Source organism: Neoarius graeffei, chromosome 28 (assembly GCF_027579695.1).
Source record: "Neoarius graeffei isolate fNeoGra1 chromosome 28, fNeoGra1.pri, whole genome shotgun sequence".
In the NCBI taxonomy this organism is placed as follows: domain Eukaryota; kingdom Metazoa; phylum Chordata; class Actinopteri; order Siluriformes; family Ariidae; genus Neoarius; species Neoarius graeffei.
Window position 1 is genome coordinate 24,666,296 of NC_083596.1, and position 15,750 is coordinate 24,682,045.

Genomic DNA, 15,750 nt, shown 5'->3' on the forward strand with positions numbered 1-15,750 from the left:
AGTGTGAGCAACTTTCAGTTGCAAGATTTCCTTCATCTTCATGTAATCTTAAAAAGACAACAAGCAGATCATGTTACAGTCCTAGATTTCTATTAATCAAGTTGTTTAATCAAAGTCATTGCGAACCTGAAGATGAGACATTCAAATAAGAGAATTCTATTCACCTCCAATCTGAACCAATAAAAAGAGACATCAGGGAACCTCTATTTTTAGGTTTATAAGATGGTAAAGGATCACAAAACAAATGTCTTTGTCTTCCATCAGTCTACAGTCTTGAAGCTTTATTATTTTCCCTGAAGTGGGCACCAAATAGATCTTCTATATAGACTAACATATGGCCATGATGTGGAGCAATGATGTGACAAGGGAACCCCAGAGTATCAGCTAAAAATCTGCAGACTCTTTCACTTCCGAGCTTATAAGTGCATCATAAGAATAAACATGGAACAAATGACTGGTGTCTATGGAAGGGAGAAAGGTTGTAGAAGAAAGAAAAAAATGCAGATCTCAAAATAAAATTAGTTAATAATACTGGGAAACATACCCAGTACTATTTTTCAGGAAAACACAACATTACATCTCAAAACCAAAAGGGTCATTTTGTGAAGTAAGGTGGAGGCAGCAACATTGTGTGAGACTTAGGGTTTCCTGATTCCTGTAGAATGTACAGCAGTTTGTCATAGCATACTGGTGTGATCTGAAAAGAGAATTTGTCATATAACATGATCTTGATGCAAAAAAAAAAACCCATAACAAATCAATTTAAATAGAATACTTTCTGTTTTATGCCTTAATCAGAATCCTATTCAAAGGCTGTGGTCTAATCTGAAACAGTTTTAAAGAGAAAATAGTTGTAATACATGGTAACTAGGCAGTGTCAAACACCAAACACCAGCTACAAAAGATGTTTAATTTTGTTTATTGCTAATAAGGCAGGCTACAGTGAAGCACAAGACACTAGGATACAAATGCACAAAGGATTTATGGGTAGGTTCAAAGATAATTTACACTAGAAACAAAATGTCCATAAAGTAGTCAAGTAGTAAGAACATGTCATTGTAAAGTAGTGTTCCTTTTGCATTACAAGTTCCAAACCCCACTATTGCTAACTCAAAGGAAAATAGTTATTAAATGTTCCAAAAGTTGCTAGAACTTTTTGCATATTCATATAATTATCCTGATTATTTGAGTATGAAAACTAGGAACAAAGAAACAAAGGCATATTAAGCAGGTAAGGATACAAGAACATGTGATTAAAGTGAAAAAGACCTGGAAAGATATACACCACATGATTAACTCAATGTAGTATGTTCCCTATGTGTGGGTGGAGCACAGAGGACGGCAGGACAGAGATCAGGTTCACAACTCGGCTTTATTGCCACACTTTTCAGTCTAACAATATGCAGTTACTACCACAGACACACACACACAACCGGCGTCTGGTTTAGGGCTGAGCTCCTTCCGCTCTCGCTCTCCCTCCTGATATAGGGCGCGGTCACTGGGAAGACACACAAACACAGGTTAATTGCTCTCAGGTGTAGTAATTCTGCCACTTACCTTCCCTGACTCCGCCCTCCTGTCACAGACCGGTGCTTGACCACGCCCCCGCTGCCACACTCAAGACAAGACATAGGTGACATGAACTTAGGAGAACTTTTATATATATATATATATATATATATATATATATATATATATATATATATATATATATATATATATAAGCATATGAAACTCTGCTTTAATGGGTGAAAAAATTTTTGCTATTAGCATAGTTCCTAAAAACAATCACTAACTCAGAGGAAATGGATGCTTGAACCAAAACAATAACAAAGGCATATGGTATTTCAAACTCTGGGGAAGCAGAACACCAAATATATGACATGGAGTTCACATTTCTTTATTTCAGTAGTGATCTTGCAAGATACTGTATTGTAAAATGTGTGTATTATTTGTTAAATAATACTGATTTGTTGAAGTAGGGAGCAGATGCATCAACCAGCTCAGAAGTGTAATTTGTTTTCAAAGTATATAACAGTTATTCCATGAAATCGAGTCGTACGTGAGCTGATAGCCGACAAGGTGCACAGCACTGAGTTGGCTATAAGCCATGTACGACAAGATTGAGTGGAATAACTCTTTTCCTCTATCCATATGTGGCAGCGGGGGCGTGGTCAAGCGTTGGTCTGTGACAGGAGGGTGGAGTCAGGGAAGGTAAGTGGCAGAATCACTACACCTGACGTCAGTTAATCTGTGTTTGTGTGCATCTTCCCAGTGACCATGCCCTATTCAAAGAGGGAGAGCAGAGGAGAGCTCATCCCCGAACAAGACGCCAGTCGTGTGTGTGTCTATTTGAAAAGATTGTTAAACTGAAAAGTATAGCAATAAACGCGATTGTTGAACCTGATCTCTGTCCTGCCGTCCTCTGTGCTCCACCCACCAACACTGAACCGCTACAGTGGTGCTGAAACCTGGGACGTGGAGCACCAACGCCGAACCGCCCCATGGAGTCTTCCCCGTTCGCCGACCTGGTCCACGCCCTCGCCACAGCCCAACAAAGCCAGCACCAGGCGCTAGTCATGCTCCGTAAGGAGCAGGAGCAGCGCTTCGAGGCCCTGATGTTGGCCCAGCAAGAGGACCGACAGGCGTTCCGGCACCTCCTCGCGTCAGCGGGGACAACCGACGCTTCCACCGTGGGCCCGTCCTCCCTCACCCTGACAAAGATGGGCCTGCAGGATGACCCCGAAGCTTTCATCACGCTCTTTGAGCAAGTTGCGGAGACCTCAGGGTGGCCAATGGATCAGCACGCGGCGCACCTCCTCCCCCAGTAACGGGAGAGGCACAGCTGGCCGCGCTACAGCTCCCCGCTGACCGCCGGCTGGCCTATGCGGACCTTCGCCGGGCCATCCTCCAGCGTGTGGGGCGCACCCCTGAACAGCAGCGCCAGCGCTTCCGCGCCCTGCGCTTGGAGGAAGTCGGCCGGCTGTTCGAGTTTGGCCAGCAACTCTGGGATGCCTGCTGGCGGTGGCTGAGGGCCAACAACCGCGACGCCGAGGAGATCGTCGATCAGGTGGTGCTGGAACAGTTCATCGCACGCTTGCCGACAGGAACCGCGGAGTGGGTCCAGTGCCACCGCCCGGCGTCGCTGGATCAGGCCATCGAGCTGGCGGAGGACCATTTGGTGGCTGTTCCGGCAGCAGGACAGCAGACAGCCTCTTCTCTTCTCTCCTCTTCTCTCTCTCTCTCTCTCTCTCTCTCCCCCTCCTCCTGTGTCCTGTCCTCACCCCATTCCCCCACCGTGGAGGCAGCGGCTGGCACCACCCCAGCCGGCCCGCCGCACCCACGGTGCCCTCCCGTTTCTCCCTTCTGTGTCTGTCTCTCCCCCCCCTCAGGTGAGTGAGCCCCAGAACACCGGTGCAGAGAGGAAGCCCGGGCCGGTTTGCTGGTGCTGTGGGGAACCAGGCCACCTCCAACAGCCGTGCATGGCAATGGAGGTGGGCGCGGTGGTTCGGATCCCCGACGCGCCAGAAGCAGCCCTTGATCGGGCCGGAGCGTATCGCATACCGGTGAGTATCCAAGGGGATACATATCAGGCGTTGGTGGATTCTGGTTGTAATCAGACCTCAATTCACCAAAGCCTGGTGCAACACAAGGCATTGGGGGGAGCACAGGGGGTGAAGGTGTTGTGTGTGCACGGGGACGTTCACAGCTACCCTTTGGTGTCAGTCCACATTTTGTTCTGAGGGGAAAAATTTATAGTGAAGGCGGCGGTTAATCCTTGCCTTACCCACTCTTTAATTTTGGGGACTGATTGGCTGGGATTTCGGGGTTTAATGACACACTTAGTAGAGAGTGGGTCCTGCCATTTAACAGGGGGAGGTCCCGGTGTCGCTTTGGCAGGAGCAGCTGTCACAGAGCCATCTACATCATCTCGGCGTCAGAGTGAGGAGCCGCCGGCCCCTCCTCTCTCTATTGGGGAATCCCTCACAGATTTCCCATTAGAGCAGTCACGAGACGAGACTCTGCGACATGCGTTTGACCAAGTAAGAGTAATCGATGGTCAAACGCTCCAGCCGAACGCCACCCCATCCTTCCCCTACTTCGCGATTATGAAGGATAGGTTATACCGAGTGACGCAGGACACTCAAACTAAAGAGCGAGTCACGCAACTTTTAATTCCAAAGAGCCGCCGGGAATTGGTATTCCAGGTGGCTCACTTTAATCCCATGGCTGGACACTTAGGGCAGGATAAGACACTAGCCCGAATAATGGCCCGATTCTATTGGCCGGGGATTCACGGCAATGTTCGTAGGTGGTGTACGGCATGCCGCGAATGCCAGTTAGTAAATCCAGCGGCCATTCCAAAAGCGCCTTTGTGCCCTCTACCATTAATCGAGACCCCGTTCGAAAGGATTGGGATGGATCTCTTCGTGCCATTAGATCGGTCAGCATGAGGGTACCGCTTTATATTAGTTCTGGTGGACTATGCAACACGATACCTGGAAGCAGTGCCTCTGCGCAATATCTCAGCACGCAGTATTGTGGAGGCGCTCTTCCACGTTATCTCCCGAGTTGGAATCCCGAAAGAGATTCTGACTGATCAAGGCACCACATTTATGTCATGGACACTGTGCGAACTGTATGGGTTACTGGGGATTAAGCCGATCCGCACCAGCGTGTATCACCCACAAACGGACGGTTTAGTGGAACGATTCAATAGCACCCTCAAGAACATCATTAAAAAATTCGTAAGTGAGGACGCACATAATTGGGATAAGTGGCTCGAGCCCTTGTTGTTTTCAGTGCGAGAGGTCCCCCAAGCCTCCATGGGGTTCTCCCCATTCAAATTATTATATGGGCGTAAGCCACGCGGCATTCTAGACATGCTGTGGGAAAATTGGGAGGAGGGACCTTCACAAAGTAAGAACGAAATTCAATACGTTATGGACCTGCGCACAAAACTCCACACGCTCACCCACCTAACCCAGGAGAATTTGCGGCAGGCCCAAGAACGGCAAGCCCGCCTGTACAACAAGGGTATGTGCCTTAGGGAGTTCACACCGGGAGATAAGGTACTCATACTGTTGCCCACATCGAGCTCCAAATTGATCGCCAAGTGGCAAGGACCCTTTGAGGTCACACGGCGAGTCGGGGACGTCGACTACGAGGTGAGGCGAACGGACAGGGGTGGGGCGCTACAGATTTACCACCTCAATCTGCTTAAACTCTGGAATGAGGAGGTCCCCGTGGCGTTGGTGTCGGTGGTTCCGGAGAAGGTGGAGCTGGGGCTGGAGGTTCAAAAAGGGGCATTGGCATCACGTACCTCTCCAGTCCCCTGTGGAGACCACCTCTCCCCGACCCAACTCACGGAGGTCGCCCAGTTGCAGACCGAGTTTTCGGATGTGTTCTCGCCCCTGCCCAGTCGCACTAACCTCATAGAGCACCACATAGAGACGCCCCCGGGGGTGGTAGTGCGTAGCTGCCCTTACAGGCTACCCGAACACAAAAAAAAGGTGGTTCGGGAAGAACTTGAGACCATGCTCGAAATGGGCATCGTCGAGGAGTCCCACAGTGACTGGAGCAGCCCGGTGGTCTTGGTACCCAAGGCTGACGGGTTGGTCCGGTTCTGTGTGGACTATAGAAAAGTCAACGCGGTGTCTAAATTCGACGCATACCCAATGCCTCGTATTGATCCAGAGATAAGGCGCATCACTTCATTGAGAACCACATCGACAGCCTTGGCGTGGACACTGTGCAGGGATGAGAGTTTTCCACTTTTTGGTGGATTTCTGCTTTTTCTGAGTAAAAATCGACCTTTTTATATTATGCCAAATCCGTTGAGAATTTTTTTTTATTTATTGAGGGGGGTTGGGGTATGTTCGTTTGTGATACTCAAGCGTAATTCATTCCTACGACGATGTTACATGTTTACATTTAAGCCATCTTTAGTCTCGCTAAGTCTTGTGGTAGAATACGTGTTATTTACAATGTAATTGGCCAAAACATCGATGGCGAGAGCATGTTCATAATGGTTCTTACAAAAGTACCCACATCTGTTCTATTTTATCGAAACTTGCAACTTGCACATATTCATCGTCGCTGCTCTTCAAAAATACGTTTCTCTTTCGTATCGGCTTTTTTACTCAAAATGCCGAATACAATTGACAAGCGAGACGAAGCAAAGGTATGTGAAATCGATGCTAGTATAAAAAACAAGTTTAGGTGGGATTGGTTGGATCGTAAAGTTATGATAACTTCAGTAGATGGCAAGCATGAACCCGTGTCTGTTACCATCAGTGATTTCGTTAAGAAACCTGACGTCACGGGAAAAGCACTGTGTACTGTGTGTGATGATGCAGTTAACTACCAATCAAGAGGACTGAAAGCATTTGAGAGCCACGCTGTAACCGCAAAATATTGGAAGCAGGCATTTTTATTGAAGAGCAATTATTCATTATCAAGTGCTTTTCAATCGAGGACATAGGGAGAAAAGGTCAGTCACCCTAAGAAATTTTATTTAATATATAAACATTTTGATAATTAATAGAACTTAAGTTTAATGTGAATTTAGTTTGTCATTTTTGTTGATCATGAATTATAACCATACCCTTGAATATAGAATGTGATTTTATCTCATCTCATCTCTCATTATCTCTAGCCGCTTTATCCTTCTACAGGGTCGCAGGCAAGCTGGAGCCTATCCCAGTTGACTACAGGCGAAAGGCGGGGTACACCCTGGACAAGTCACCAGGTCATCACAGGGCTGACACATAGACACAGACAACCATTCACACTCACACCTACAGTCAATTTAGAGTCACCAGTTAACCTAACCTGCATGTCTTTGGACTGTGGGGGAAACCGGAGCACCCAATGTGATTTTATTTTGAATTCAAACAATACTCCTATTGATTTGAAACATATTTTCATGTAAATATATAAAAAAGACAACAGATTTTTTTTATCTACTACAGCTCAGATTGCAGTAAAAGTGGTTTGAAAGGCCTTATTTTTCAAAATTTTATTTTGAATTCAAACAATACTCCTATTGATTTGATACACATTTTCATGTAAATATATAAAAAAGACAACAGATATTTTTTATCTACTACAGCTCAGATTGCAGGAAAAGTGGTTTGTAAGGCCTTATTTTTCAAAATTTTCCTGGGGGGGTATCCCTCCCCATTGGCATACCTTTATCTTGTTTTCTGCTTTTTTGATGACCACCACCTCTCATCCCTGGCTGTGAGACCGGACAGCTGCGGCATATTCAGCAGCGGAATACACAAGGGTGAGGACTGATGTTCATAAAGTGGTGAAATTGTCTCCCTACTGTAGTCCACTGAGCTTCTTGATGATGTTAACGCGTTTAGAGGTTTTGTTAGCCACATTCTTGAGGTGAGGGCCAAACATAAGGCTATGGTCCAGGGTCACATTGAGGTATACGGGCTGTGGGTTGAATTTCAGCTTCATGTCCTGCATCTTTATCTCCAGCTCCTTTTTTTGCAAGTCGATTAGCTAGATGGTAAATCGAGCAAACTGTTTTGGACTCGCTTAATTTCAGGTGCCAGAGGCTGAAGTAGCTGCAGAGAGTAGAGACGTCTGCTTCTAGGATGGGCTGGATCTCCTCATAGGTTTCAGCTGCATAGCCGATTGCACTGTCATCTGCATACAGGTACTTGGTTGACGTTGTGACAGGATAGTCTGCTATGTAGACATTAAAGAGGATGGGGCAAGGACTGAGCCTTGCGGCAGATCATTTCGGAGGTGCCATTTCCAACTTCGTTCGCCACTCAAATTAACCACATAGTTAACCACCAATGGTTTTGAAGTATGAGCATGATGAACTTCACAAGCTTCACAACGGGTATTGAAGGAGCTTCAGGTGAAGTCCACAGTGCCATACGGTGTTGTATGCAGCTGTCAGATTGATGTAGACTACTCCAACCTTTTCTTTTCTCTGGAAGGTGGCTTCAGTGTCGTTGACAAGATGGGCTCTTTGGTCCATGGTAGATCTACCTTTACGGAAGCCAGCCTGCTCTCCTGGAAGGTGTATTTCAACGATATCATTGATGCATGCCAGGATTATTCTCTCCATCAGCTTGTACATAATACAGAGCAATGAGATTGGCCTGTAGTTCTTGGGATTGTCTGCTGGTTTCTTGGGTTTGAGAATGGCAACCACTTGGGCTTGCCGCCATACAGCAGGGATGGATAGGGTGGCCAAGCAATTGGGGAGGAACTGGCATACCCATTCAAGAGCATGGGTTCCCATGTAGCAGAGGAATTCTACATGAACCAAATTGATGCGGGGGGCTTTGCCCTTTTTCAGGCATAGGATGGTGTCCATTAGCTGTTCTAGGGTAACTGGTCCAGAGAGATTCATTGAGGTGGGTTGGCAGGCGGTGGTCTCTTTGATCTTCCTCTTGACTTCATGAGAGTGCAGCTTGGATTTGTTGCTCTTGTTTTTCCATTTGCCGTTATCCACGAGGACCGACGCAATAGAATTGGTGGTAACAAGGCATGGCTCGGATTTGCTACTGTGCCCTGAAAGGCGGTTGATTGTAGCCCACGCCTTTCGGCTTGAATGGGCAAAGTTAATTGAAGTAAGAGTTTCCTCCCACCATGCCTGTCGCTTTTTTCTAAGAATATGCATTAGCTGGTTGCCCTTAGTAGGCTTCTCATCTATGTTTGCTGCATTGTAATCTTGGAAGGCTGCCTTGCACTCTTCATCTCAGCAAGGAATATATGCATCACGTCTGCCTCGAGGAATGGATGCCTTAGCAGCAGAGGAGAGCAGGGATGTAAAGGTCTTGTAGGTGTCTGACTGGCCCTGATGGATCCAGGAGGTCGCAGGATAACAAGTCAGTAAGGCTGGCAAGTTTACTCCAGTTAGCCTTATGAAAATTCCACCTTTTTTTGCCAAGACTGTTGATCTTCATTACAACTTTGGTGCCAATGACAAGGGACAGTGTCCAGATCGTGGGAACCTTGTCCAGTACATACCATTCGCAGGATTGAATGATTGAGTTAGAGACAAAGCACAAGTCAGGATTAGTCCATGTCTTGTGGCAGCCTGAGAAGAATAATTTGTTGTCTTTAGCATCATAAAGCAGATGTAGGTCAGATATTTCAGCCCACTGGGCGACTATCTCACCATTCTCATTAGTGTCTGGATAGCCCCATAAGTTGTTTCTACTGTCAAAGTCCCCACAGGCAATGGTGGTAGTGCTTACAGGGGGTAAGCTTTGGATGTTAGCTGCATTGGGTGGGGGCTTGTATATGTTCATTATGGATACATTTTCGATGGTGGCACAGGTCCACTGGATTTAGCTGCCCTCTGGGGATTTTTTGGATTGATTTCACATGGACGCGTTCACGCACATAGGTAGAGATACCATGGTACTTGTTGAGTATATAAGCTATAGTGCTGTACCCTTCAATTGTGAGTTTGTCTTCGCTGTCAACATGGGTATCTTGCAGGAGAATCACACTGGCATTGTTTTTATCCGCTAGATGGTGGATAAGGTCTCTTTTGGTTCTTGTAAGTCCTTCAACATTCAGCTGGAGGATACGGGTATTGGTGCTTGTCATTATCAACGTAATGATCAAAACTGCTTCCTTCTGGAAATTGAGTTTCTGAGATTAGCCGACCGAGGTCGTGACTAGGGATCACCATGTAAAGGTTTTCAGCTTGAACCCCAGTAGCAATTTGTGAAAAATGGAATAATAATAATTCTTGAAAACTAAAAAAAAAAAAGATATGATCTTACCATCAAGTACTTTTATTCCATATTTCATTGCTTTTTTTGGGGGGTGAGGGGGAGTTTCGTTTTCGGGTATAGTTTTTATTTCGTTCTTGGTTGGTTCAGTAACAGTCTGCCATTTTTTTCCTTCTTTAGAGTTTTTGTCAGTTTGGCACCACTGACTGGGCTGGAGTGTGGAACAGGAGGTGTGTGTGTGTGTGGGGGTGTTATATTCTTTTAGCTATTTCTTTTAAATACTTGATAACAAAGTGATATATCTGACTTGATGTGTTCCACCATTTTGTTTTTTCCCCCCTACTCATGGTATATGAGCTGATATCCTCATAGTAGAGTAGCCAATTAGAGCGCAAATGCTCATATCTAGCGAATGTGGATAGAATAAAAGATTTTTATCCTTCAGCGCTGTTGGCTCTTGAATCTGAATGATCAAAAGGCAAGGCAAGGACACAGGAAGTGGGGATGCTGAGGGTTCTTTGTAACAATGTCAAGTCAAGTCAAGTCAAGTTTATTTGTATAGTGCTTTTAACAATAAACATTGTCACAAAGCAGCTTTACAGAATTTGAACGACTTAAAACATGAGCTAATTTTGTCCCTAATCTATCCCCAATGAGCAAGCCTGTGGCGATGGTGGCAAGGAAAAACTCCCTCAGATGACATGAGGAAGAAACCTTGAGAGGAACCAGACTCAAAAGGGAACCCATCCTCATTTGGGCAACAACAGACAGCATGACTATAACATTAACACTTTTAACATGAAGACAGTTTCGTTGATGTTGTAACTCTTCATTGATGGAAACTTGAGTGCAAAACTGTTCATGACAACTGAAGTCCTAAAGTTAGCAAGTCAACTGTAGTCCTCAGCCATAAAAGCATTACTGTAAGAGTCCAGAGCATCCTCCAGGTGTAACCCTCAACTGTCCTCATGGAGCCGTCCTTCACAGGAGCGATGCAATAAAACTCCGACCAGACACAGAGCACCAGGATGGATCAAGCAGGTCCGAGGGGCAGAAGAGGCCAGCATCTCAATCCCAGGACCAACATGTAACTCAGAGGGACAGATTGCTGAGGAGTCTCAGCAATGTCTGTTGCTAAAAATGCTATACAAATAAACTTGACCTTGCTTTGATATTACCATAAGAAAAGCATATATAGTATACAGTGGTGCTTGAAAGTTTGTGAACCCTTTAGAATTTTCTAGATTTCTGTATAAATATGACCTAAAACAGCATCAGATTTTCACACAAGTCCTAAAAGTAGATAAAGAGAACCCAGTTAAACAAATGAGACAAAAATATTATACTTGGTCATTTATTTATTGAGGAAAATGATCCAATATTATATATCTGTGAGTGGCAAAAATATGTGAACCTCTGGGATTAGCAGTTAATTTGAAGGTGAAATTAGAGTCAGGTGTTTTCAATCAAAGGGAAGACAATCAGGTGTGAGTGGGCACCCAGTTCTATTTAAAGAACAGGGACCTATTAAAGTCTGATCTTCACAACACATGTTTGTGGACATGTATCATGGCACGAACAAAGGAGATTTCCTCAGGACCTCAGAAAAAAACATTGTTGATGCTCATCAGGCTGGAAAAGGTTACAAAACCATCTCTAAAAAGTGTTTGGACTCCACCAATCCACAGTCAGACAGACTGTGTACAAATGGAGGAAATTCAAGACCGTTGTTACCCTCCCCAGGAGTGGTCAACCAACAAAGATCACTCCAAGAACAATGCGTGTAATAGCCAGCAAGGTCACAAAGGACCCCAGGTTAACTTCTAAGCAACTGAAGGCGTCTCTCACATTGGCTAATGTCCATGAGTCTACCATCAGGAGAACACTGAACAACAATGGTGTGCATGGCAGGGTTGCAAGGAGAAAGCCACTGCTCTCCAAAAAGAACATTGCTGCTTGTCTGCAGTTTGCTAAAGATCATGTGGACAAACCAGAAGGCTATTGGAAAAATCTTTTGTGGATGAATGAGACCAAATTAGAACTTTTTTGGTTCAAATGAGAAGCATTATGTTTGGAGAAAGGAAAACACTCTATTCCAGCATAAGAACCTTATCCCATCTATGAAACATGGTGGTGGTAGTATCATGGTTTGGGCCTGTTTTGCTGCATCTGGGCCAGGACGGCTTGCCATCGTTGATGGAACAATGAATTCTGAATTATACCAGCGAATTCTAAAGGAAAATGTCAGGACATCTGTCCATGAACTGAATCTCAAGAGAAGGTGAGTCATGCAGCGAGACAACAACCCTAAGCACACAAGTCATTCTACCAAAGAATGGTTAAAGAAGAATAAAGTTAATGTTTTGCAATGGCCAAGTCAAAGTCCTGACCTTAATCCAATCAAAATGTTGTGGAAGGACCTGAAATGAGCAGTTCATGTGAGGAAACCCACCAACATCCCAGAGTTGAATCTGTTCTGTACAGAGGAATGGGCTAAAGTTCCTCCAAGCTGGTGTTCAGGACTGATCAACAGTTACTGGAAACTTTTAGTTGCAGTTATTGCTGCACAAGGGGGTCACACCAGATACTGAAAGCAAAGGTTCTAAAGGGTTCACAAACTTTCAAGCACCACTGTAAGTTCTCCATTCAAATAGCACCATCTGCTTCAAAATCTAAAAATAATGAGAATCTGTTTCATGTGATGTTTCCATGTTATTGCCAGAACTATCCAGCTTCTCCCAAAGGACACAGTTCAGAATATAGAGTTTTAAAACCACAAATATTATGGTGTATTTGGGCTATCCCTGAATGCTATTTCAGCAGTAACACCAGACCACTAGGTGGTGGTAAAGCATCAGAGTTCACCAAGGTTTCCACAGCAATAAAATGGAAAGACAAAAACTTAAAATGTTAACACAATTGAAAGCTAATTTTATTGTATTAACACATACCGTATTTTCAGTGTTAGTGTAAAGCATTTGCATATTTTGCACACAAAAATGTTTTACTCCTATGCATTTTGATCCTAAAAGCCTGACATACAGAGACTACATTCCAGATCAAGCACAACACCAGCTTAACAAAGATAAAACACCATGAACTTGAATCACAGCAATGATAACGGTAAAACGTTAAAGTCAAAACATTAGTCTGTCCCCTGGCAACCTAGTAACATAAATATGGCCAACGGATGGCATCACTCTGCAAGTCAGTTGTCACTGAGTGGCAACTTCCATACCTGTCAGGTCTGTGGAACTTTCATGTACCACTTGGCATCAGGTCTGGAGGTCCAGAGAGACAACATGATGGGGGCACGACATCATTTGTCTGACCTTACTGTGCAAGGTGCTTCGTTAGGAGAGAAGAATGTATGTGAAGCAAGACATTCCATGGCAGCTTGGCCGGGCTGTTCATGCCGCTGCTGCGGGCGACTCTGTCGCTTTGGTGCGGGCCTCGCAGAACATCTGTGTTTCGGCGCATCCTAATGAAGCAGTCATCATCGCTAGCGATGGACAGCCAATGATGACAAGTAACATAAATGATAATCTTTTGCCACAGCACCAGTGGGAATTGTAAACATTGGATTAATGTGTCGTGACATTGACTTTTGGCCTGTGACAGTGTGTTTCCCACAGATCTGAAATATACTTGTAGTAGTAGTTGGCAGAAAGGGCCGGCATTATCTATCAGCACAAAAATGGTCTACTACATGTGATTTCGGATTGCATTGGAATCTGCTCTGCTCATGCAGATTCGAACCTACTCCACCCATTTTTTATTTCATTTTTTGACATACAAAGAAGGAAGAGAAACACAGTTTGTTTTTATATATTTAAGTCTGTGATTTCTGATAATAAAAACAAAAATGGTCTATTAATTTCTAATAATTATATACACAATCTAATAATTAGTTAAATAAGATAATAAATAGTGGATAAAAAAGCACTACTAGAAAGATAAATGTGCTTACTAGACTCAAACGCTTCATGTTGTCAAGGTAATGTTGAGAATAACACATAATGTGCATACAGTAGCTCTCCATTCATGTGGTTGGCTAGTTGGTCAAACATTCCAGTACAACACAGTTCCTTTTAGTGATGCAGTACATTATGCTCATTATTGTTTATTTATCACACACACAGAACATTCTTGTTCTTCAAACTTATTTGCAAAAAAGGGTCACCAAATTAAAGTCTGGTCCACCCAAGTAAAATCTATAGCTGAATCCAAATATTCAGTATACAGTAACATCGGTTAAATGCCTACTGACACCAACTACATGATACTCATACTACCCCACTGTAAAGCGACCGGTGGCAAATTTAAAACAAGGAAAGAGAACATTGTCAGATATGGATGGGAATTGGAATGAATTATACATCATAAATCAGTCTTGCATATTTTACACGCCTCATAGAGGCATCCTGTTAAATAGTACATACTAAAGTGGTCCAAGGAATGACATCTGATGAACTGGCAAAAGGGTCATGGATGCCCAAGGCTCACTGATGTGTGTGTGGAGGGTAGGCTAGCCTCTGTGTTCCGATCCCACAGAAGAGCTACTGTAGCACAAATTCCTAAAAAAGTTAATGCTGCTATGATATAAAGGTGTCAGAACACAGTGCATTATAGCTTTCTGCATGTGGAGCTGTATAGTCGCACCCCTGTCCTTCAACGAAAGCACCTACAGTACAATGGGCCTAGATTCTGTTGTGTGTAAAAATCCCAGGAAGTCAGCAGTTTATGAAATACTCAGGCCAGCCCTTCTAGTACTAACATCCATGCCATGATCAAAATCAGAGATTACACTTCTTTTGGTTTGATGTGAACATTAACTAAAGCTCTTGACCTGTATCTGCATGATTTTATGCACTGTGCTGCTGCTGCCACATGACTGGCTGATTAGATGAATGTATGAATGTACAGGTGTTCCTAATAAAGTAGACAGCGAGTGTATATATACACACACTTTTTTCATGGGGCCCTTGACTCATCAGAGCTGTAACTGTTTGATTTCCACATTGCAGTGCATTTTTCAGTCCCCATACTCTACATTTGATCCTCATTTTAATGTCAAACAACCCTGAAGCCACAGTCTTTGCATCACGCGTACACCAGGGCTGTCAACTTTGAGAATTTGTTGGAGTGAGATTTGGTGCGAGATGGAGTTGAACTAATTTTGTAGGAATGTAATAAAATGCAATATATTGGTGGGGAGCTGCTTCCATATCAGGGTTAGAACAAGTTTGGTGGCTGCTGATAACCTGGGGAACCTGATAATTCCAGTGGCCTTTAAAATATGAAAGGCCTATGTACAACTCACCACCAGAGGCGATTCTAGAGTCTGTTGTGGCCCCAAGCAAAAATTCCCAGGGAGTCCTTCTGAACAGTGTTCATCACCAATATGTTATAAATAATCTGACACCAACGAAAAATGTATGAAACCAAAGTTTTTTAAATTACAAATGTGAAAATACAATGGTAAAGCACAATAAAAACAATAAAAACAATAAAAAACAAAATAAATAAGCCCTCGGGCCCTGACTCTCGGGGGGCCCCTGGGCCAGGGGGCCCCAAGCAGTTGCCTGCCTTGCCTGTTCACGAGCTGTGCGTCTGCTCACCACACCATCTTCTAACCTTGAGAGGGGACTAACAATACTGTATACCTGTTGATACCTTATTCTTCATTGATGCCAAGGGGTTCCACAAACAGTCCTTATCTGGAGTCTGGGTGAAGGGATATTGCATAATGAGGTATTCCAAAAATCCTTCACCCAGGTGATCATGCTGCTCAGCCCCATGATATGGTAGATGACTGTATTTGTTCAGAATCACTAATATAATATTGTACATAATATTTTCTTCCTTTCTGTACCACTAAATTCAAAACCCATCCATTCATCACCTGTAGCCGCTTATCCTGTACAGGGTCCTAGGCAAGCTGGAGCCTATCCCAGCTGACTATGGGCAAGAGGCGGGATACACCCTGGATAAATTGCCAGGTCATTGCAGCTAAATTCAAAATGTT